Here is a 25081-nt window from a genome sequence, read left to right on the forward strand (position 1 = left end):
GAAACGCCCCAAAGCGCAACGTGGACACATCCACATTTGTGGAAGAAAACAGTGCCTACCTGTAGATTTTGGCCTCTAGCTCAGCCGGCACCTAGGGAAACCTACCAAACCTGTGCATTTCTGAAAACTAGAGACCTAGGGGAATCCAAGATGGGGTGACTTGCGGGGCTCGGACCAGGTTCTGTTACCCAGAATCCTTTGCAAACCTCAAAATTTGGCTAAAAAAACACATGTTCCTCACATTTCTGTGGCAGAAAGTTCTGGAATCTGAGAGGAGCCACAAATTTCCTTCCACCCAGCGTTCCCCCAAGTCTCCCTATAAAAATGATACCTCACTTGTGTGGGTAGGCAAAGCGCCCGCGACAGGAAACGCCCCAAAGCGCAACGTGGACACATCCAAATTTTTGGAAGAAAACAGAGGTGTTTTTTGCGAAGTGACTACCTGTAGATTTTGGCCTGTAGCTCAGCCGCCACCTAGGGAAACCTACCAAACCTGTGCATTTCTGAAAACTAGAAACCTAGGGGAATCTAAGGAGGGGTGACTTGTGGGGCTCGGACCAGGTTCTGTTACCCAGAATCCTTTGCAAACCTCAAAATGTGGCTAAAAAAACACATGTTCCTCATATTTCTGTGGCAGAAAGTTCTGGAATCTGAGAGGAGCCACAAATGTACTTCCACCCAGCGTTCTCCCAAGTCTCCCGATAAAAATGATACCTCACTTGTGTGGGTAGGCCTAGCGCCCGCGACAGGAAACGCCCCAAAGCGCAACGTGGACACATCCAAATTTTTGGAAGAAAACAGAGGTGTTTTTTGCGAAGTGCCTACCTGTAGATTTTGGCCTCTAGCTCAGCCGGCACCTAGGGAAACCTACCAAACCTGTGCATTTCTGAAAACTAGAGACCTAGGGGAATCCAAGATGGGGTGACTTGCGGGGCTCGGACCAGGTTCTGTTACCCAGAATCCTTTGCAAACCTCAAAATTTGGATAAAAAAACACATGTTCCTCACATTTCTGTGGCAGAAAGTTCTGGAATCTGAGAGGAGTCACAAATTTCCTTCCACCCAGCGTTCCCCCAAGTCTCCCGATAAAAATGATACCTCACTTGTGTGGGTAGGCCTAGCGCCCGCGAAAAGAAACGCCCCAAAGCGCAACGTGGACACATCCACATTTTTGGAAGAAAACAGTGCCTACCTGTGGATTTTGGCCTGTAGCTCAGCCGGCACCTAGGGAAACCTACCAAACCTGTGCATTTCTGAAAACTAGAGACCTAGTGGAATCCAAGGAGGGGTGACTTGCGGGGCTCGGACCAGGTTCTGTTACCCAGAATCCTTTGCAAACCTCAAAATTTGGCTAAAAAAACACATGTTCCTCACATTTCTGTGGCAGAAAGTTCGGGAATCTGAGAGGAGCCACAAATTTCCTTCCACCCAGCATTCCCCTAAGTCTCTCGATTAAAAATGGTACCTAACTTCTGTGGGTAGGCCTAGTGCCCACGAAAGGAAATGGCCCAAAACACAACGTGGACAGAACATATTTTTTCACAGAAAACAGAGGTGTTTTTTGCAAAGTGCCTACCTGTGGAGTTTGGCCTCTAGCTCAGCCAGCCCCGGGAGGGGGGGGGGGCAGAAATGGCCTAAAATAAATTTGCCCCCCCACTCCCTCCCCCCGGGAGCGACCCTTGCCTACGGGGTCTCTCCCCCTGCGTGACATTGGCGCCAAAAAACAAATCCCAGGTGCCTAGTGGTTTCTGCCCCCTTGGGGGCAGATTGACCTAAAATCGGCCAATCTGCCCCCAAGGGGGGCAGAAATGGCCTAAATACAATTTGCCCCCCAAGGGGAGCGACCCTTGCCTGATGGGTCGCTCCCCATCTCTAAAAAAACAAACAAACAAAAAAAATAAAATTGCCCTGGCGCCTAGAGGTTTCTGCTCCCCCCCCCGGGGGCAGATCGGCCTAATATTAGGCCGATCTGCCCCCAGGGAGGGCAGAAATGGCCTAAAATAAATTTGCCCCCCCCCCCAGCCCCCACCCCCCCCGGGAACGACCCTTGCCTACGGGGTCGCTCCCCATGCGTGAAATTGGCGCCAAAAAACAAATCCCAGGTGCTTATTGGTTTCTGCCCCCTTGGGGGCAGATTGACCTAAAATCGGTCAATCTGCCCCCAAGGGGGGCAGAAAATGGCCTAAATACAATTTGCCCCCCAGGGGAGCGACCCTTGCCTGATGGGTCGCTCCCCATCTCGAAAAAAAACTAAAAAAAAAAAAAAAAAACACAACAAAAAAATTTGCCCTTGTGCCCTGAGGGTTCTGCCCCCCCTGGGGGCAGTTCGGCCTAATAATAGGCCGATCTGCCCCCAGGGGGGGCAGAAATGGCCTAAAATAAATTTGCCCCCACCCCCCCGGGAGCGACCCTTGCCTACGGGGTCTCTCCACCTGCGTGACATTGGTGCAAAAAAACAAATCCCCGGTGCCTGGTGGTTTCTGCCCCCTTGGGGGCAGATTGACCTAAAATCGGCCAATCTGCCCCCAGGGGGGCAGAAATGGCCTAAAAACAATTTGCCCCCCAAGGGGAGCGACCCTTGCCTGATGGGTCGCTCCCCATCTCTAAAAAAACAAACAAACAAAAAAAAAAAAATTGCCCTGGCGCCTAGAGGTTTCTGCTCCCCCCCCCCCCCCCGGGGGCAGAAATGGCCTAAAATAAATTTGCCCCCCCAACCCACCCCCCCCCCCCCCGGGAGCGACCCTTGCCTACGGGGTCGCTCCCCCTGCGTGACATTGGCGCCAAAAAACAAAACCCCGGTGCCTAGTGGTTTCTGCCCCCTTGGGAGCAGATTGACCTAAAATCGGCCAATCTGGCCCCAGGGGGGCAGAAATGGTCTAAATACAATTTGCCCCCCAGGGGAGCGACCCTTGCCTGATGGGTCGCTCCCCATCTCTAAAAAAAAAAAGAAACAACAAAAAAAAAAAAACACTAAATCTTTTTTTGCCCTGGCGCCTAGAGGTTTCTGCACCCCCTGGGGGCAGATCGGCCTAATAATAGGCCGATCTGCCCCCAGGGGGGGCAGAAATGGCATAAAATAAATTGCCCTCCCCTCCAGGGAGCGACCCTTGCCTAAGGGGTCGCTCCCTTTGCGTGAAATTCACGCAAAGAAAAAACTCCCTGGTGTCTAGTGGTTTCTACCCCCCTTGGGGGCAGATTGGCCTCATCAAAATAGGCCAATCTGCCCCCAAGGGGGGCAGAAATGACCAAAATATAATTTTCCCCCAAGGGGAGCGACCCTTGCCTAAGGGGTCGCTCCCCACCAAAAAAAAAAAAATGAAACATTAAAAAAAAAATGGTCCCTGGTGCCTAGAGGTTTCTGCCCCCCCTGGGGGCAGATCGGCCTAATAGTAGGCCGATCTGCCCCCAGGGGGGGCAGAAAAGGCCTTCCCGAAAATATGCCCCCCCTGGGAGCGACCCTTGCCCAAGGGGTCGCTCCCTTTTGTCAATAACAATTTAAAAAAAACAAAAATCCCTGGTGTCTAGTGGTTTCTACCCCCCTTGGGGGCAGATTGGCCTCATCAAAATTGGCCAATCTGCCCCCAAGGGGGGCAGAAATGGCCAAAATATAATTTTCCCCCAAGGGTCGCTCCCCACCAAAAAAAAAAAATGGTCCCTGGTGCCTAGAGGTTTCTGCCCCCCCTGGGGGCAGAAAAGGCCTTCTCAAAAAAATGCCCCCCCTGGGAGCGACCCTTGCCCAAGGGGTCGCTCCCTTTTGTCAGTTTCAATAAAAATAAAAAAAATCCCTGGTGTCTAGTGGGGTTTCAAAAGCCGGATTGCAAGCAATCCGGCTTTTGAAACCCTCGGAGGGACTTCAAAGGGAAGGAAATACTTTTCCTTCCCTTTGAAGCCCCTCCGGGCCTCCCAGTGATTGAAAGAGAAATGCAAAGCATTTCTCTTTCAATCGTCGCGCTGGAAGCACAGCTTCCAGCGCGACGAGGGAGGCCCCTTTGACAAATCAGCGCGCGCGCTGACGTCACAGGGGGGGTGGGGTGGGGGGGTCGGGGGTGGAAGGGGAAGTTCTTCCCCATCCATCCCCAACTTGGGGGGGGGAGGGGGGTGCACGGGGCGCGCTACCACGCCCCCAAGTTCCCCTGTGCCATGGACGAGATGATCTCGTCCAAGGCACAGAAGCGGTTAATGCTCAGATGGTTCAGGGTACCTTATAGTCCAAAGTCTAAACCATCACCCTATCCTGGTACCGGTGGCCGATGGTGCCCCCTTGTGAAGCAGTTGCTGTTGCTGACATTCCAAGCGCATTTGGTAATGTATTAATTGTAAATTATGTGTCTTTTGTTTTCTAGGCACCAACTGCAATATGCTAATGAACTGCTGCATATTACATTATTTTTTTATAACCCGAGGTAGATGCTTTTCCTACATTTTCCTTACGAAAACTTTTTACATGAAGCCCAACATGTTAATGCTAATTAGTGGTCAGTGAGGGAGGTATTTTCTCACATGCTCATGATGTGTTTCTGATGCTTCTTTGTTTATCATTGTACTGATGTATTCAATCTCTCCTGCTCAGGTTCTGGTGCTGTGGTTTTGTGTTATAACTCGAGTTGATTTTTCTAATTGCATTGATTAAACTCAGATATATAAGGCGTTCGAATCAGCCTTTATTGTCTCTTTATATGTGTCACTTGTGTTTGAGAATTATTTTCGTGACCTCAGCATTGTTAATATAGGGAAATAAAAATGTTAACTTCTTAATAAACTGGTGTGGTTATTTAAGTGTCATCGTTATTGAGATTACATTGGTTTCTTATATGCTGTTGTGATAATTATGATGCACTTCAGTTGACATCCCCTCCAAACTATACCGGTTCGGTTCATTGGCCGATGCGTGAGACCCATTATTTAGTTTGAAATAAAGCTAGGGGTTCTCCGTGCCCACAATCCCACAGCAGCCCCGCTGCTTCTCCTTTCATCAACACCACAGCAGCCCCACTGATTCCCTAGTCATCACCACGGCAGCAACCCCGTGGCTTCTCTATTCGTCAACCCCACTGCAGCCCCGTTCTTCCTTTCAACCCCCACAGCAGCCCCACTGCTTCCCTATTCATCAACCCCACAGCAGCCCCCTGCTCCTCTTTTCATCAACCACACAGCAGCCCCCTGCTCCTCCTTTCATCAATACCACAGAAGCCCGATGCTTCTCCTTTCATCAACACCACAGCACCCACTGCTCCTCCTTTCATCAATACCACAGCAGCCCGCTGCTCCTCCATTCATCAATAGAACAGCAGCCTTCGCTGCTCCTCCTTTCATCAACCCCACAGTAGCCCGCTGCTCCTCCATTCATCAATACAACAGCAGCACTGCCTTTTTCCATTTCAATGCAGCGGTTATCCTCAGTGGCGCAAATAAACCCACAGTTCTCAGAGGTGGGGCGGGGGGAGGTGGGTGTTGGTCTAAAACTTCAAAAGCTGGAGGCGGAGCCAGATTCAGAGTCATACTTAACATTACTTGTGGAACATCTCACAGCAGTGATTATAATGCACACAGATAATTTTGCAGCCAATATATGACGGCGCAATTTAAAGCAGAACAAATAGTAGATATTTTATTGTAAGACAGATTTAATGAGTTTATCAACTATTATGTGGTATTTATGGTTCTAACTCTAGTTTTGTCAAGAACTAGTGAAATACAAAGCGCTGTAAAACACCCAGGGTCAACTTCATTTGCCTCAACCCACTAGGCTATAGAAATACTTTTAGAATATATTTGGGTTTCCTCATTTTCGCACCTTCCCAGGGCATTTAAAAAAAATGGTGGCAAAAGGTCCAGGTTAAGCATATTTCATTAGTGATTGTTCTGTTGAGTGAAATGAATGATTGGATACAATATGGGGGTGCACTGCAGCCCTACCAGAGCAGCTGCTGCTGAGTGATAATTAAAGGAGGGGGGGCTGCACTAATGTGGAAGGCGTGGTTTCAGAAGACGGGGGTCACTGCAGCTCAGGAGGCAGCGGGTTCCAGTGCTTTGATGCCAGAAGGAGAAGGATCTCCGCATCCCACAAGTACCTGCCTAGTGTTAGGGAGATGCAGGCAGTGGGTCGCTGTGAAGGACAGGGTTCTGGAAGGAATATAAAGAGGGATACAATGCTGAAGACACTGAGGGCCTATTCTACGGAGGGCACAAAGATCTAGGCACATCACTCCGAAGTGACAATGTTTGGCAGTCGGAAGGCAGAGGGCAGAAGATCAGTGAGAAGAGATGGGACAGCAAGGGGCATTCCTCAGATGAGGCATGCCGGAGGGGTTTGAATGATGTGAAGTCAGTAAATGTGCAAGGCTGGGAGCTCAAGATCAATCAATCGATCAATCATCAGTAGATTTGTAGAGCACTTCTCGTTACCTGTGAGGGTATCCAGGCGCTGGCTAGACTTTCCATGATATAGATGTGACAAGATAATTAAATTAACATCAGTCTTATGATTGCGAGAAGGGAGAAAAGGGATGATTATGCATAGCATGAGGATGTTGTTAAAGGAAGTGGAAATATGCCTGATGTGTTCAAAGAATGGGATACGATGTTCAAAAGTTCATCAAAAACGTTTTGATGACTGAAACCTGAGTGGACGATTGCTCCAGCTTCACCATCACCAAAGAGAAGACCGTATCCTAGGAAGCCCCCTAAAGACGAGGCCCTTTGTGTCTTCACTATTGAGTTTCAATTAGATTTGATCCAGACTAGAGTGTCAGCACAATGAGAGCTCTTGTGCATAATGTAAGTGTGTCTCAGGCTCTTAATCTTGCAACTTCGTCCCTTTGAAGAAAATCTTCAAGAAAAAGACTAAGGGGGTCATAGGGCTAAAATGACGGAAGCACAGCCGACAGGCTCGCGGTGCTTCCTGGCCTATTACGACCGCGGCAGAAGTGCCGCCGTCGCACCGCCGGGTCCGGCGGTATTCTGCCACTTTTGCCCCCGCGGTGATAATCCACCTGGGCAGCGCTGCCCAGGGGATTACTAGTCCCCAACCGCCAGCCTTTTTCTGGCAGTATGAACCGCCAGGAAAAGCTGGCGGTACGGGGAGTTGTGGGGCCCCCTGACAGGGCCGCATGTGGCTTTTCACTGTCTGCTATGCTATGTCTGCTATGCAGACAGTGAAAACCGCAACGGGTGCAACTGCACCCGTCGCACGGCCGCAACACCGCCGGCTCCATTTGGAGCCGGCTCCCATGTTGCGGCCCACATCCCCGCTGGGCCGGCGGCAGAAACTTGGTTTCCGCCCACCGGGGATGTCCAAATGGGCACTGCGGGAGTGCGGCCGCCCGGCGGTTACAGCTTGGTGGGCGGCTTTAGCCCGCCAAATTTGTAATGACCCCCTAAGACTGAAGGTAAAACTTTGACCCAGGCCTCCCACTCACTGTAGCCGAGCAGGGCTCCAATGCGGTCGGCCTCAATTTTGAATGTGCCCCGGTTGAGTACGGCCAGATGTCCAGATTGGCGTTTTTAGTTTCTAAGCGCAAAAAAACATGTATTCTTTAAAAATTCATATCTTCGGTTTCCTTTATTGGATTGTTGAGTGCCATTTTAAATATAAAAACATAAGATATTTTTTATAAATTGGAGTTGGATTTTTATTGTGTTTTGCATTTTACTTATTTACTGTGTTGCCATTTTTAAATACTTTACACACCTGTCTCCTAAATTAAGCCTACCTGCCCGCTACCAAGGGTTGAGCTGGGATTAATTTATTGAGATCTAACTGGACCTAATGTGGGTTTGTGGCCTATTAGTAAGTGTAGGTACTTACCTGTCCTTACCAATAATCCACTTTCCAACAGTTGGCTAGATGAGAGATAGAAAAACAGATGGTGAAAGAGAAGAGAGGACCACAGAGGGAGATAGGGCAGAGAAAAGAATGAAAAAGAGATATAGAAAGATACAGAGTGATAGAGAGAAGGATCCCAAGAGAAAAAAGTTAGAGGAAACGTGAAAAAGGCAAGGTTTAGGCAAGAGAGAGAAAGATCAAGCTTGTGGGCAAGAGAGAGGGGTGAATATGAATGGCAAGGAGAGAGGAGGGAACCGATGGGGAGACGGGAGGGTGAGGGAGCAGGAAATTGAAAAGTGAGTGAGGTGAGAAATATGTGAGAGTTCAGTTTCTAAACTGCGTGTCAGTGCTTTCAGTCACAATATCATACTTTGCCTAGGGAGCTGAGAGGGATAATGCACACGTTGCAAGCTGTGCAGGACCCCAAGAAGAGTTCTGTACACAGGTGTAAGGGGGCAGGATCTACGTGGAACTAGGGGGCAGGTACACTAGCATTTTATCGCAGGCATTTGCAACATACACAATTCTTTTTCTTATCCACTAATCCCATTTTATGAGTCAAAAATGTTTTTCCAACTCCTCAAATGGGATTGCTCAAAGATACAGACTCCACCTCTGGAAGGGGCTTGTTGTTGGTGTCCCTTCCAAATATCAAATCAGTATCTTATGTACCAATTTTTGCAGTCACGGCCTGGACACAAAACATTGAACATTTACCAGCACCTCACAGGAGGTGGTTATGCATTTGAAAAAGGGTAATAGGTCTCCTTGGACACTTCCCTTTTGTGAAAAGGATTGCTAAAGAGTAGGCAGTGGTCCAGGGGACCATTGCCAAATCTTAAGAAAACCCCAAAATTTTTCTTTTTTAATGCAGTCCTGTTTTCTTTAAGCAAAATAGGCTGCATTTAAAAATGCTTTATATAAGAGCAATTGCTGACCCTAGCAGGCCACCATCCCCATGATGGTTTCCAATTGTAGTGAGTTACAATTTGTGACCTACTGTATTAATATTTCTGAGGTCGGTCAGATCGGGACTCACCATGCTTTCGAACTTTAAGAACCACGTTATAACCACTTAGATGGATTCTCAAAATACTTTACCTGTTACAAAAATAGTTATTGCATTTTCTAACCACTATTTTGCAACCATTTTTTCGTACATGTTCCCAAGCTTTTTTAGTGCAGTATGCAATGTTATATTAAGCCTACGAGACAACGTAAGATGTCTGGTTGAAAAATGGCTATTGTGTGCTTACAGATAATTTTTGGGGGGCTTGCAGCCGGCCATCACTTGCCTTTGGTTGCATTTATTGTCCCTCCCATTTGCTTGCTTGGTATTTGATGGTTTTCTTTGTGTGAACTTGTACATCTCGTGTTTGTCCTTCCCTGGAGCATAGCCTTTTTACCATCTCTCTGAGTGGCTAGTATCCTTCCACTTTCTCATTTAGGGAATTCTTTTTGCATAAGTACTCAATGAGAGTGCACGTTTTCCAACTCTCTCCCTCGTGCCTTTCTCCTCCCCAATTACCTACTCTTCCTATAGTCTGTTTTGCTGTTTCCTTCAAGTTCTAAGCTGTCTCTAGCATGCTTCTCTCCCCGGAAAACACCCGGCCTTCCTGGCACTCTGTATAGCTTTCTCAATTACGTGATTCTCCCTCGACCACTTGTATATCTACATCATGTGCTGCTTTTTCTCTACCACATTCATTCTATGTTGCTTCCTTTATTGTCCATCATGCCCACTGTCTTTTTTTCTAAAACAAATTGTGTGTTTACTTTTATTTGCGTATTTTTTGGAAAATACTTATAAAAAACCAAAGGTTTCAGTGACGTTATAGTTAGGCTCATATTTTAAATGTACAAAACCATAAAAATGCAGCTGTTCTACTTAGAGTTATTTCAAGTAAATATAACTCGTGCCCCTGCCATTCACTGTTTTTTCCTCAAAGATTTTACTGCAAATATTAAATTGATATTATCAGTGATGTTATCAAATATGTCATGAGTGCTGTGATATTTGGGTTAATTAGCAAGTGCTTGTGTTTTTCTTTTTGAAGGAAGGGACTTCGGGGGAGCCTCAGGCCCCCGCGGTCCCAGGCAGCTCTCCACCTCCTGCATGAGCGGGCATTGCTCCCACATTCAGGGAGCTGCTGTAAGTGCAGCTACCTGCGTGAGGGAGCAATACATTTATCTCTTTCCCCTCCCACACGTCTGCAGGAAATCTCCGCTTGCAGCAAGCAAGACCATTTTTAAAGCACCGTCCTTGCTGAAAGCATAGTGTTTGCTTTTGCTTGGCGGAACTATCACAGCTCCTGCCAAGCAAAAGCAAGAAGCTACTTCCCAAAGGTGAGCACCTCAGGAGGTGCCAGGAGCTCCCCAAATAATGTTTTTGCCCCGGGGTATGTGGTGATTCATGTGGTCCAGAGGGGCCCCCCACCGCATTTTTATAATATTGTAGCCCCAGTGAGGTGGTGATCTCTGTGGCCGGTGGAGTCTATGCTGCCCCCGCATAACGGCGAATTCAGCCCCAGGGACGTTTCCTGGGGCTTCATTAAGTCCTTGGAGGAGGGTCTTGTGTGCAACCCTATTTTCTTTTTTAAATCCGCGCCATGCATCCAGGGGAAAAATTAAAATCAAGCTTATGAAACCATTCTTTCTTTTTTAAAACATTTATGGTGAAATTCACGAGCATTCACTGATTTCATAGTGAATTTAAAACAAAATTGCTTTTTTGACCTGGTGGGATCCCAGGGGATCCCAGGACCTAGGCTAGGAGCCTTAGGGTAACCGTACCCTACTCCTTTTTCTCTTTTTCAATTTTTTTCTTTTTTGGGACTCATATGAAGCTGAGTCTAAAAATGGCAGCCAACACTTCCTATTTGATGTGTCGCCAGCTAATGCAACAGGTCTCGTATTTTCTTGAGTTAGAGCTAATAGCATTGTATATTCATAACTGGACTTTTTTTGCCACATAAATTGGTCAACCCCGCCTCATAATTTTGTCTTTTTCTGCCATATAATTCCAGTGGCCCAGCATTTAACTTAAGCACTTCCTCTATCCTTCTTCCTCCATCTTGAAACATATGCAATTATCATATAAAACGGTATCCGAAGTAATATTTTGGCATTAGAGTGTCATTCTCAAAACACCATAATAAAAATATAATTTGGGATGAATTGCAGAATGAAAGGAAAGAGGGATTCAGGAGTAAAGATGGAGAGGACAAGTGGCATAGTAACAGTGTCATGGGCCCTGGGGTAAGAAAGGAAAATGGTTGACTGGAATTTCGGTAGGAAAATACAGCAGTAATTAGAGTTCCGTGAGGTCAGTAGGTCTCTGGGCCCCGGTGCTACTGCACCTGTTGCTCCATTGATAACTAGGCCTCAGGAGAAAAAGCAGATGGGGCAGAAAAAGAGAGGCAAAAGGAATGCAAAAGACAAAAGGAAGAAAGAGAAGGGGCCATAAAGAAATAAAAGAAAGAAGGGAAAGAAAGAACGAGAAAATGAGAACACAACTAAGAGAAGAAATAGAGCAAACATGTGAGGCAAAAGAAAAAAAGGGAAGGAAGCTAGTGAGAGAGAAAAATGAGCATTAGAGAAAAAAGAGAGATGGTGAGGGAAACAAGCAGTGAAAGAGCCAGGGCATGTATGTACTGACACATTTCCCAGACACAGAATGGGAAAACCACTTTGACACTTCAGGTCCCAACAAGTAACTTGTGTCTTCCACATACAGACGGGAAAAAGAGGGATTTATAGTAAAACGTGAATTGACAGATAAAGATGAGAAAAACACCATAGGAAGGAAGAAAGATCCAAAAAAAAAAAAAAGTGAAGAGACGCATACTGAGTCAAAGTCAAAGAGCAAATAAAAAAGACAAAGAAAGAATCAAAGACGAAAAATATTGAAAGAATGAACGCCTGATAGCGAAAAAAGAGAGAGGAACAAAACAAGGAAAGAGATAGCCACATTTTTGCAAGTTTGAAAGAGGAGGTAGCAAAAGGAAGAGGGAAATAAAAACAAAAGGAGAGAAGTAGAAATAAATAGTTGAAAGAAAGAGCACAGCTGTTAACATGTGGATTTTAAGAGCGAGAAAGAGAAAAGTGAAAGTAAACTGAGTAAAGGAAAGAGCAGAGTGAGATAGGTGAAAAAGACCCCCCAAATAAAGATGGCAGCTAAGAATAGATTTAATTGGCTCCACCAGGGCCTCAAACATAAATCAGTGTGTGGAACAGCAGGATGTGCCTTAGCATACTTGTATGTGAACCCCAATACAGCAATATTGGGGCACTTCAGATCAGGGATGGGGGCACAGACAAAGCTGCATCCTGGCCGTGTGCTGGAATAACAGAAAGGCTGCGGGTGAGGAATGAGAAACGGAGCGTTGTGTAATTCCTGGTATTGGAGTAATGGGGTGCGGCAGGTGAGGGCTGAGGTCCACTGACAGAGTTGTATGTGGGCTGCAGTACTGGAATAGTAACGGGCACACGAGATCAGAAGTGAGGTACCTTAATGGAGCTATGTGTCGAACTGAGTACTGGCGTGTCAGTGTTTCCGAGTGTTAACCTGGAGGTGCCCTGGTGAAGTTGCGAGTGGGACCCAGCATGGGAGTGCCAAAGCCTCTGGACCACAGAAGCGAGGAGTCCTGACGGGCGTGTGTGTGAGCCTTAATACTGAGAAGATATGTGCACTGAATGTTAGAATTGATGGATTCAGGTGGAGCGGTGGTGGTTCCCATCAATAGTGGCGTTGGATGTTAGACTTGAGGTGCACTGGCTGAGCTGTGTTTTTCTCTTTTGGGTCTAGTATTGGCTTGGCAGTGGAACTGAATATTAGAATTGAACAGCTGTAATGGAACTTTATGTGAGCAGGGTCCCAGTATAGGAAAGGAAATGACCTCACCGGCGTAGAGCTGAGGTGCACTGATGGAGCTGTGCCTGAGATCTCAGTACTGGAAAGCAGAGTGTACTAACTGCAGGAACTGAGGTGCTCTGGCAGGCAGCGTGCATGGAGTTCCTGGCACGGCTGAGGGCTTTGAGCGTGTGAACCGAGGTGCACTGATCGCACTGCACCCAAGGTCCCAGTACTGGAGCAGTAGAGTGTACCGAATGCAAGAACTGAGGTGCCTTGGCAGACAGAGTGTGCAGTATTCTTGGCACTGGCACAGCTGAGGGATTGGAGCGTGTGAACGGAGGTGCACTGATGGAGGTGGGCCAGAGGTCCCAGTACTGGAGCAGCTCAGTGTACTGACTGCAGGAATTTAGGTGCTCTGGCAGACTGCGTGCGTGGGTTTCCTGGCACTGGCATGGCTGAGTGCTTGGAGCGTGTGAACGGAGGTGCACTGATGGAGGTGGGCCAGAGGTCCCAGTACTGGAGCAGCTCAGTGTACTGACTGCAGGAATTTAGGTGCTCTGGCAGACAGCGTGCGTGGGTTTCCTGGCACTGGCATGGCTGAGTGCTTGGAGCGTGTGAACGGAGGGGCAATGAAGGAGCTCATCCAAGGTCCCAATAGTGGAGCAGCAGAGTGTACTGACATCAAGAACTGAGGTGCTCCAGCAGACAGCATGCGTGGGGTTCCTGGCACAGCTGAGGGCTTGGAGCGTGTGATCGGAGATTCACTGATGGAGCTGCACCTGAGGTCCCAGTACTGGAGCATCAGAGTGTACTGTCTACAAGAACCGAGGTGCTCTGGCAGACAGTGTGTGTGGGGTTCCTGGTACGGATGAGGGGCTTGGAGCGTGTGAACTGTGCGTGAAGTCCCAGTACTGGAAAAACTGGGTACTGACTTCGTGAACTGAGGTACTTTGGCAAACAGCTTGTGTGGGGTTCTGGCATGGGCACATTTGAGGGATTGGAATGTGTGAACTGAGGTGCACTGACGGAGCTGCCCCCACGGTCCCAGTACTGGAGAAGCAGTGTACTGACATCAAGAACTGAGGTGCTATGGCAGACAGTGTGTGTGGGGTTCCTGGCACAGCTGAGGGCTTAGAGCGTGTGAATGGAGGTGCACTGATGGAGCTGCGAGCAAGGTTGCAGTACTGGAAAAGTAGTGTGTACTGACTTCGTGAACTGAGGTACTTTGGCAGACAGCTTGTGTGGGGTTCTGGCATGGGCACACTTGAGGGCCTTGGAGTGTGTAAACTGAGGTGCACTGATGGAGCTGCGAGTGGGATCCCAGTACGGAGCAGAAGAAGACACTGTCTCTAAGGATTGTAGTCCCTGGTAGAGCTGGGTGTGTAGGTTATAAGCAATTACAAGTGATCCTCCAGGCAGGCACACTTGGTACAGAAAACCCAAGCCAAGGACGGGTGGGAACCAGGCAGCTGAGAGAGGATGCAGAGAGCCCATAAAGACCAAATGTGACCAAGATAACAGCGGGTCGAGTCTTCATCCGGGATCATTGAAGAAAAGCATCACCTATGGGGAATTCATCAGGATGAAAAGAAACTGTTCCAGTATGGATGAAATGGAAAAGAAGTTTAGAGAAACTGAATAGAGATTCCTAAAGAGAGCATCTAAACATTGGGATATAAAACAAGGAAAAAACAGAGCCACATGTATGACGCACGCACAGACACTTACGAATAGACAAAGCCCAGCCAAGGAGGCGGTAGATACAACCATTAGATGGATTCTGACATACAGTAAAGAGAATCATAAGATCCTAACTACTTTGAATGAATATGGACTGTAGTAAAGAAAGATCCAAATATTGGCCAATTCACTGGGGTGCGACCAGATGTGACCTGTAGGAGGCATCCTTGCGTAAGGATAATTTACTAAAAAGCCACTTTGAGTTTAGAACATCAGACAATTGGTTACGAGAGAAGAACAAAGGCTTTGTGCGCTGCAACAAGTGCAAGGCATGTCGGATTGGTATCAACAAGAAGAGATTTCTTGACTTTAAGGCAAGACTAGATCCATAAGGAGAGGATAACGTGTGACACCTCATTTGTGGTGTACGTTATTGAATGCCTTTGCGGATTGCGATACGTGGGGAAGTATGATCTGCCCTTTTTAAAAACAGAGGATACTGGAACATATAAGAGCAGTCCAAAACAGAGGCAGGAGCTACAACATGGCGAAACATCTGCGGTGTCATGACGGGGTGGATTGGTCGCACATGCATTATTATGGTGTAGCCTGTATTAGAAAACATGAGAGAGGAGGGGATAGAATACTCAAACTGAGACGTTTGGAGTCAAGACTGATTATCAGACTCAAAACAAAGGTGCCGTATGGATTGAATGGGAACGAAAAAATGCAGAATCATTTGTAGGGTTTGAACAATGGGGGTGAGGGGACAGCTACTGTAACTGTCCACCTAGACCATAGCCAGTCATACTACGCATATTGTAACGTCCACTAAATACTAAGGGTATTATACATGTTGTGACAGGTCGAAGACTCACTTGAAAAGAACAGCGTTCTATTTGTTCGATGGTAAAGCTCAGATACACAACCTCCCAATATATAGAGAGTGGTAATTATGGGGGAGTTCTTTCCTGGAGTAAAATGATGAATGATAAGCTTTATGCTGGGTGAGGGGCAAGTGATCCACCAGAGAGACCTCTGAGTGATGTACATATTGTAAGTAATCCCTTATGAAGATAAAAATAAGAGTGTGGCTAACATTCCATGGTGGGTAAAGGGGGACTGAAGTACCAATGCGGTCATATTAATGGAGCAATAGAATCAGAGAACAAGGGACACCGTGAGGGACTTAATGGTTTGAACTAAGAGGATGGAAGGGATACTATATCCGATAATCATTGGTCTCAGTGAAGTAAATTAATTAAGTAGGGAGACCCGAAGGTACCCAATGCTGTAAATCAAGTGTCCTTTGGGGTACGATATCCGATGCTTAATAATCATTGCTACATTAATCAAATTAGCAATGAAGTCATGATGTTAACTGATATTAATTGAGAATAGTATCAGAATAAGTCCCATATCGTACACTTAAGGAATGATGGATACAGTCTGCCAGCACTTTGGTTTTCTATGGATATAAGGCAGTGGTTCCCAATCTGTGCGCCGCGGCTCCCTGGTGCGCCGTCAAAACTAGACGGGGGCGCCGCACACAGTCTGGAAACCACTCGGAGGTGCTTTGTATCGGTAACTTTTCATCGTGGTATTGGAAACAAAACACCCTGCATTAATTATTGTGACCAGCGGATGGCGCCAAAGTACCATTAATAATATCCCTATGACAAAAGAACAAAAATAGTTTCCAATAAATGGTTTTCAGCAACCTGAACGAGAGAATAAAGAAGACAAACTGTAAATAGTGTAGGTACAGGTAAATAGAGACAGACATGAGACTCCAGAGCGCCCAGCCTCTGTGACAAATCTGAAAGTGGGAACAATGAAACCAGAGTTCATTTCTCTGGCACTGACAAAGCAAGACAGATACCAGAAAGACATATTATATGAAGGTGTCTGAGAAGAAAAGAGAATATCCAAGAAAAACTGAAAAATAATAACTGACCCATTCTAGCACAGGAAGGAGATGTCAGAAGCAGCCGCCAGATGGGTTACATCCTTTCACCAGTTTTGTCAAAGAAGGAGATGTGGCCTAGCAGTTATAGCTGTTGACTTTACAACTAGGGAACCAGGCTGGAGTCCTGGCGTCAGCTGCCATCCTTTGATTCTGTGCAAATTACTTAATCTCATCAGTGCCTATTTAAAAATAAAGCCTGACCCTATGTAGTGTCATCTGGTGCTCTTCTAAAGCTCTCTAATGCCCTCATCAGTTTCATCCCAATTATTTTCCAGGCTAAAAATGATAGTACTCCCGGGGCTGGGATTACGTTCCCCCACTCGCCAAAAAGAAGTAACATAATGGGGAGCTGTGGCCAACACGGCCAATGGGTCAAAGGAGCCGGGGATCGAAAAAGTTTGGGAACCACTTATATAAGGGATCGATAAGCGTGATTTGAGCAGTCTATACCAATCGGAGCCAATTCATGAATATGAACTAATATATTTGTGATGGGAATTTTGGAAGATTCAATACACTGTCTGTTAACATGTGTTTGGCACCTTTAAGGGTGGATTGTTATCTATTTGGTTTCTATGTGATTGTTTTTTGGTTGTTTTTAACAATGAACTACAGTTCCCAGAGTGCTGCATAAGGGCAAAGAATGGAACACTATATATATAGGTGACATAGAAAATACACTCTTTACCGTGATCAGGACTGTTTTAGTCGAAACGTGTTAGTGATGGTCTGCTCTGGTGATCATTAAACTATGGATATCAAGCCTTTTTGAGTGCTGCTTTTCCATTTGAAAGGTATGTAATTGCAGGGAAATGGTTCATCCCTGATGCAGCACCAGCTGTTGAGAGCGCCGTGAGAGGACCGATATGGCTTGTGTGTGTGTTTGTGTGTGTACGTATATGGAAAATGTCACTTACTCAGTGTACATCTGTTCGTGGCATTAGTCGCTGCAGATTCACATGCTGTGCACATCCCGCCATCTGGTGTTGGGCTCGGAGTGTTACAAGTTGTTTTTCTTCGAAGAAGTCTTTTCGAGTCACGAGACCGAGGGACTCCTCCCATTTCGACTCCATTGCGCATGGGCGTCGACTCCATCTTAGATTGTTTTCCCTGCAGAGGGTGAGGTAGGAGTTGTGTATGCTAGTAATAGTGCCCATGCAATGGAGTAAATGCGTATGTACATAATGAAGTTTAAAGTAATATATTTACAAATGTACAAATGTTTAAGATCTACTTCTAAACGGCTACAGGCTCCCGGGGAGGCGGGTGGGCGCATGTGAATCTGCAGCGACTAATGCCGAGAACAGATGTACACTGGGTAAGTGACATTTTCCGTTCGATGGCATGTGTAGCTGCAGATACACATGCTGTGCATAGACTAGTAAGCAGTTATCTCCCCAAAAGCGGTGGTTCAGCCTGTAGGAGTTGAAGTAGTTTGAAATAATGTTTTTAGTACAGCTTGACCTACTGTTGCTTGTTGAGCAGTTAACACATCTACACAGTAGTGCTTGGTAAATGTATGAGGCGTAGACCATGTTGCTGCCTTACATATTTCGTTCATTGGAATATTTCCTAGAAAGGACATAGTAGCACCTTTCTTTCTGGTTGAGTGTGCCTTTGGTGTAATAGGCAGCTCTCTCTTTGCTTTAAGATAGCAGGTTTGAATGCACCTAACTATCCATCTAGCAATGCCTTGTTTTGAAATTGGATTTCCTATATGAGGTTTTTGAAAGGCAATAAATAGTTGTTTTGTCTTTCGAATTAGTTTTGTTCTGTCAATGTAGTACATTAGTGCTCTTTTGATGTCTAATGTATGTAGTGCTCTTTCAGCTACCGAATTTGGCTGTGGGAAGAACACTGGTAATTCTACTGTTTGATTCAAGTGGAACGGTGAGATTACTTTTGGTAAAAATTTAGGATTTGTCCGTAGAACAACTTTATTTTTGTGTATTTGAATAAATGGTTCTTGAATGGTAAATGCTTGAATTTCACTCACTCTTCTTAGAGATGTGATGACAATTAAAAATTCAACTTTCCACGTTAAGTATTGCATTTCACAAGAGTGCATGGGCTCAAAAGGTGGACCCATGAGTCGTGTTAAGACAATGTTGAGGTTCCATGAAGGAACTGGTGGTGTTCTTGGTGGTATAATTCTTTTTAGGCCTTCCATAAACGCTTTTATGACTGGTATTCTAAATAATGAGGTTGAGTGCGTAATTTGCAGGTAAGCTGAAATTGCAGTAAGATGTATTTTTATGGAAGAGAAAGCTAGTTTTGATTTTTGCAAATGAAGTAAGTATCCTACTATATCTTTTGTAGATGCGTGTAAGGGTTGAATTTGATTATTATGGCAGTAATAAACAAATCTTTTCCACTTATTTGCATAGCAGTGTCTAGTGGTAGGCTTCCTAGCCTGTCTTATGACCTCCATACATTCTTGTGTGAGGTCTAAGTGTCCGAATTCTAGGATATCAGGAGCCAAATTGCGAGATTCAGTGATGCTGGATTTGGATGTCTGATCTGTTGTTTGTGTTGTGTTAACAGATCTGGTCTGTTTGGTAGTTTGACAAGAGGTACTACTGACAGGTCTAGTAGTGTTGTGTACCAAGGTTGCCTTGCCCATGTTGGTGCTATTAGTATGAGTTTGAGTTTGTTTTGAATCAACTTGTTTACTAGATATGGAAGGAGTGGGAGAGGGGGAAAAGCGTACGCAAATATCCCTGACCAGTTCATCCATAGCGCATTGCCCTGAGACTGATGTTGTAGGTACCTGGATGCGAAGTTTTGGCATTTTGAGTTTTCCTTTGTTGCAAATAGATCTATTTGTGGTGTTCCCTAAATTTGGAAGTAAGTGTTCAGTATTTGGGGGGTGAATCTCCCATTCGTGGATCTGTTGGTGATCCCGAGAGAGATTGTCTGCTAACTGATTCTGAATTCCTGGAATAAATTGTGCTATTAGGCGAATGTGGTTGTGAATCGCCCAATGCCATATTTTTTGTGTTAGGAGACACAACTGTGTTGAGTGTGTCCCTCCTTGTTTGTTTAGGTAATACATTGTTGTCATGTTGTCTGTTTTGACAAGAATGTATTTGTGGGTTATGATGGGTTGAAATGCTTTCAGCGCTAGAAATACCGCTAATAGTTCTAGGTGATTTATGTGAAACTGTTTTTGCTGTATGTCCCATTGTCCTTGGATGCTGTGTTGATTGAGGTGTGCTCCCCACCCTGTCATGGAAGCATCTGTTGTTATCACGTATTGTGGCACTGGGTCTTGGAAAGGCCGCCCTTGGTTTAAATTTATACTGTTCCACCATCGAAGCGAGATGTATGTTTGGCGGTCTATCAACACCAGATCTAGAAGCTGACCCTGTGCTTGTGACCATTGTGATGCTAGGCACTGTTGTAAGGGCCGCATGTGTAACCTTGCATTTGGGACAATGGCTATGCATGAGGACATCATGCCTAGTAGTTTCATTATCATTTTGACTTGTATTCTTTGTTTTGGATACAAGGCCTGTATTACATTGTGAAATGTTTGTACTCTTTGTGGACTTGGAGTGGCAATCCCTTTTGCTGTGATGATTGTTGCTCCTAAGTATTGCTGTGTTTGACACGGCTGCAGGTGTGACTTTGCGTAGTTGATTGAGAAACCTAGTTTGTGTAGGATTTCTATGACATATTTTGTGTGTTGTGAACACTGTTTTAGCGTATTGGTTTTGATTAACCAATCGTCTAGGTATGGGAACACATGTATTTGCTGCCTTCTGATATGTGCAGCTACTACTGCTAGGCATTTTGTAAAAACTCTTGGCGCAGTTGTTATTCCGAATGGCAACACTTTGAATTGGTAATGTATCCCTTGGAATACAAACCTTAGGTACTTTCTGTGTGAAGGATGTATTGGTATATGGAAATATGCATCCTTTAGGTCTAGTGTTGTCATGTAGTCTTGTTGTTTGAGCAGTGGGATTACGTCTTGTAGAGTTAACCATGTGAAAGTGGTCTGATTTGATGTAGGTATTTAATGTTCTGAGATCTAGTATAGGTCTCAGGCTCTTGTCTTTTTTGGGTATCAGAAAGTACAGTGAGTAAACTCCTGTGTTTAATTGTTCTTTTGGTACTAATTCTATTGCTTCTTTCTGTAGCAATGCCTGAACTTCTAGTCCTAGAAGATCTATATGTTGTTTTGACATACTGTCTGTTTTCGGTGGGACGTTTGGAGGGAATTTGAGAAATTCTATGCAATAACCATGCTGGATAATTGCTAAGACCCAAGTGTCTGTTGTTATTTCCTCCCAATGTGTGTAAAACGTGGTTAGTCTCCCCCCCACAGGTGTTATGTGTTGGGGATTTGTGATCTTGAAGTCACTGTTTGTTTTGAGGAGTTTTGGGACTTTGGAACTTTCCTCTGTTTCTTTGAAACTGTCCTCCTCTATATTGTCCCCGAAAACCTCCCCGCTGATACTGGGTCTGGTAAGTGGGCTTTGTTTGTGAGGTTGTGGCTTCTGTGGTCTGCCCTCGAAATTGTGTCTTTCGAAATGTGCCTCTGCTCTGCGGGGAGTAGAGTGCGCCCATGGCTTTGGCCGTGTCAGTGTCTTTTTTAAGTTTTTCTATTGCAGTGTCCACCTCCGGCCCAAACAACTGCTGTCCGTTGAATGGCATATTCAGCACAGCTTGCTGTATCTCTGGTTTAAATCCTGATGTACGCAGCCATGCATGTCTCCTTATTGTTACTGCTGTGTTGACAGTTCTAGCAGCTGTGTCTGCAGCATCCAATGCTGATCGAATTTGATTATTGGAGATATTTTGTCCCTCTCCTACCACTTGCTGCGCTCTTTTTTGGAACTCCTTTGGTAAATGTTCAATAAGGTGTTGCATCTCATCCCAATGGGCCCTATCATATCTGGCTAACAAAGCTTGCAAATTTGCAATACGCCACTGGTTTGCTGCCTGTGCCGCCACCCTTTTCCCTGCCGCGTCAAATTTTCTACTCTCTTTATCTGGAGGTGGCGCGTCTCCTGAAGTATGAGAGTTGGCTCTTTTGCGCGCTGCTCCAACTACAACAGAGTCTGGTGATAGCTGTTGTGTAATGTACACTGGGTCTGTTGGTGGCGGTTTATATTTTTTATCTACTCTTGGAGTAATGGCTCTCCCTTTGACAGGCTCCTCAAACACTTGTTTGGAGTGTTTTAGCATTCCGGGCAACATCGTCAGACTTTGATATTGACTGTGCGTAGACGACAGTGTATTAAAAAGGAAGTCGTCTTCAATGGGTTCTGAGTGAAGGCTGACATTGTGAAATGCTGCTGCTCTTGATACCACTTGAACGTAGCCTGTACTATCCTCTGGTGGCGACGGTCTCGCTGGATAGCATTGAGGACTATTATCTGACACTGGTGCGTCGTAAAGGTCCCATGCGTCAGGGTCATCTTGACTCATCCCCGTATGAGTTGGGGATTGTATCATTGGTGGAGTGGCTACCGGTGATGGTAGTGGGGATGGTGGTGGTGTTACTTGTTTAGCCACTTTTGCTTGTGGCTGTTTGTCCTTGTCTTGGAAGGCAAGTTTTTGTTTCATTCTGATTGGAGGAAGAGTGCTGATCTTCCCTGTATCTTTTTGAATAAAGAGCCGCCTTTGCGTGTGATCTGGCTCTATTGTCTCTAATTCCTGTTGGAATCTGTGTGTCTTCATTTGTGAGGACAGTCCTTGTTCCTCTGAATAGGAACTTATTTTCGGTTCAGAGGCCGGATGTTTCGGTACCGAAACCTTTTCGGCTGCTTTTTTTCGGCTCCGACGAAATCTTTTTTACTTTCGGCGTAGTGCCCTCTCGGTGCCGACCCATTTCGGTGCCGCTGTCTCGATGCTGAATCTTTTCGGAGCCACTCTCTTTGGCCCGAGATTGCTGTGTGCCGGTATCTCGACCGGAGTCGGATGACTTCGACACCAGCTCGCCCTTTTTCGGTGCCGATGGACGGTCACCTATTTTTCGGGTTAAGCTATGGCCTGTTGGCGGTGGCGTCCCCTGGGCTTTAGCAGTCTTTTTGTGAGTTCTTTGTTTCGACGTCTTACTCACGGTTTTCGGCGTTGCTTCGGGATCGATCTCCTCCGAGTCCGAATCCTGGATGGAGAATGTTTCTTCCTCCTCCTCGAAACGCCCTGGTCCTGTCGGCGCCGACGCCATTTGCAGTCTTCTTGCTCTTCGGTCCCTGAGTGTCTTTCTGGACCGAAACGCTCGACAGGCCTCACAAGTATCCTCCTTGTGTTCTGGTGACAAACACAAGTTACAGACCAGGTGTTGATCTGTATATGGATACTTGTTATGGCATTTTGGACAGAAGCGGAATGGGGTCCGTTCCATCAGCCTTGAAGAGACACGTGGCCGGGCCGACCAGGCCCCGACGGGGATCGAAAAAACCCCGAAGGGCCACCGGAGCTCTTCTTAATTCGGTGTCGATCTGTTGTAACTAACCCGATACCGAACGCAAACAATACCAACGATTTTTACGAGATTCTAACTAACTTTCCGACCCGAAACACGGAGCGAAAAGGAACACGTCCGAACCCGATGGCGGAAAAAAAACAATCTAAGATGGAGTCGACGCCCATGCGCAATGGAGTCGAAATGGGAGGAGTCCCTCGGTCTCGTGACTCGAAAATACTTCTTCGAAGAAAAACAACTTGTAACACTCCGAGCCCAACACCAGATGGCGGGATGTGCACAGCATGTGTATCTGCAGCTACACATACCATCGAACATATATATATATATATATGTATGTGTGTAAATTCACTGAGTAAAAAACAAAGGTTACAGGGACATTATAGTTAGGCTCACATTTCACACGTACAAAACAAGTGAAATTCAGCAGTTAGTTATCTCATCTAACTATATCTTGTGCCCCCGTAATGTGCTGCTTTTGACTTCACATATTACATCATACATGACATGGTCAGTGAAGTCACTGATGACATCTCAAATGACGTGAAATGTGAGCCTAACTATAACATGCCTGCAACCTTTGGTTTTTCAGAGAATTCCCATGGTTTCTTAAAATGTACTTCCTAACTATCTCTTCACTGTAACCATTGTTTCTTTTCTCAATTAATTTCTACGTTTTGTCTAATTTTTATCTCATAACTGTAACGTCCCTGTAGCCTTTGTTTTTTTAGTAAATTTGTATGTTTTCCTATGGGTTTAATTTTTTTCCCACTAACTTTAATACTGCTGCCTGGTTTTACATTTCCCTGTTTTGTTTCATTAGATATTAATATGATCATTAATGTTAATATTTAAAAGAAAATTTTTTGTTGCCTCTGTGGTTCCGGATCCGCAGTGCTGAAAAGGTAGAGGGCGTTACTCATTGTTTTTAGTCCGATCACGTGATCGAGGTGGAACTGCGGATCTCACGCTATTTTATAAGGTTAGTTTTACTACATAGAGATCTGTCTTTTTTTAGATTGCAATCAGCGTCCACCTCTACCTAAGTAAATATGATTTGTTGTACAGTCATTTCATATTTAAATACATGATTTTAGGTGGTGTCGGGATCGGCAAATTCATGAAGGGAGCTGCGAATCCACTTGATGATGAAAGAGGAATACTCTGTTTTCATTGGTTATTTATGGACCACACCCTATACAAGCTCCAGCCACACTCTACAGTGTTCCTTCTGCTTTAAACTCTTAGGAGAGAGCAGTCCTGTATTGAGGAACTCCTGATTTGGGTGTTTTGCAATTAATACTTTATTTTTGTTTTTGTATATATTTATCAAGAAGTACATGTCAGAATATAAACGATGTGTTAAAAAAGAAAATTAAACAATAAATGAATTATGGTCACGTAAAATATTATGAAATATTAACTTCTCAGATTTCTAAACACAAAAAGCATAATACAGATATCAATAAATGCTATATATGAGATACTATTCATAAGGCATCCAGCTATGAATTAAATCTTAGAAGTAGACCTAAAAACGAAAATCTGGAAAGAAAGAATTATGCAATATGTATTAAACCATATATTATAGGTAGTTAGACGATAGTTGAGATAGTAATATCATAAAAACCCTCACATACAGCATTTCAAATGGAGATATTCCTGCCAATTCAACAATGTTGAAAAGGGAGCATTAAGTCATAATTAAAATAATAGTGTTAATGGGTGAAGCGTCAATTGTCTTAATAATAACAGCATGACTCAAAACAATAATGAAAATGTCTTAAGGATAGAAGGAGACAAAAAAAAAAAAAGAGGACAGGTCTCCTTTGTTGTATTTTCTAATTAGGAAAAAACATTGAAGTATGAATATTAATAGAATATGTATTGGCTAGAAAGGGTTTCCAATATTGGATGAAAATCCCAACATTATCTTGCAATCTGTAAATCAGCTTTTCATATGACGCCATTTTATACATTTCATTAAGCCATTCATCATGTGGTTGGCTGTTGTGGTGTTCTCCCATTTCTTAATATAAACATTTTTGCTACAGTGAGTGCGATAGCCATCGATCATCTTGTATGGTTTGTTAGATTTGGGAGATCAGTAACATCATGTAATATAACAAATTTGTCTGTAAAAGGAATGGGCAAATGTATAGCCCTGTGTAGAGAGGAAGTTATAGAAGACCAGAATCCCGTCAAAATTGGACATCAAAATAAAATGTATAGTATATCACAATCCTCACGAGGACACCTTCAACAGGTAGAATGGTAAACCTGCTGTCTTGAGTTTGTGCGGTGACCAGTACCA

The sequence above is a fragment of the Pleurodeles waltl genome, chromosome 7 (genome assembly GCF_031143425.1).
Source record: "Pleurodeles waltl isolate 20211129_DDA chromosome 7, aPleWal1.hap1.20221129, whole genome shotgun sequence".
Taxonomy (NCBI): domain Eukaryota; kingdom Metazoa; phylum Chordata; class Amphibia; order Caudata; family Salamandridae; genus Pleurodeles; species Pleurodeles waltl.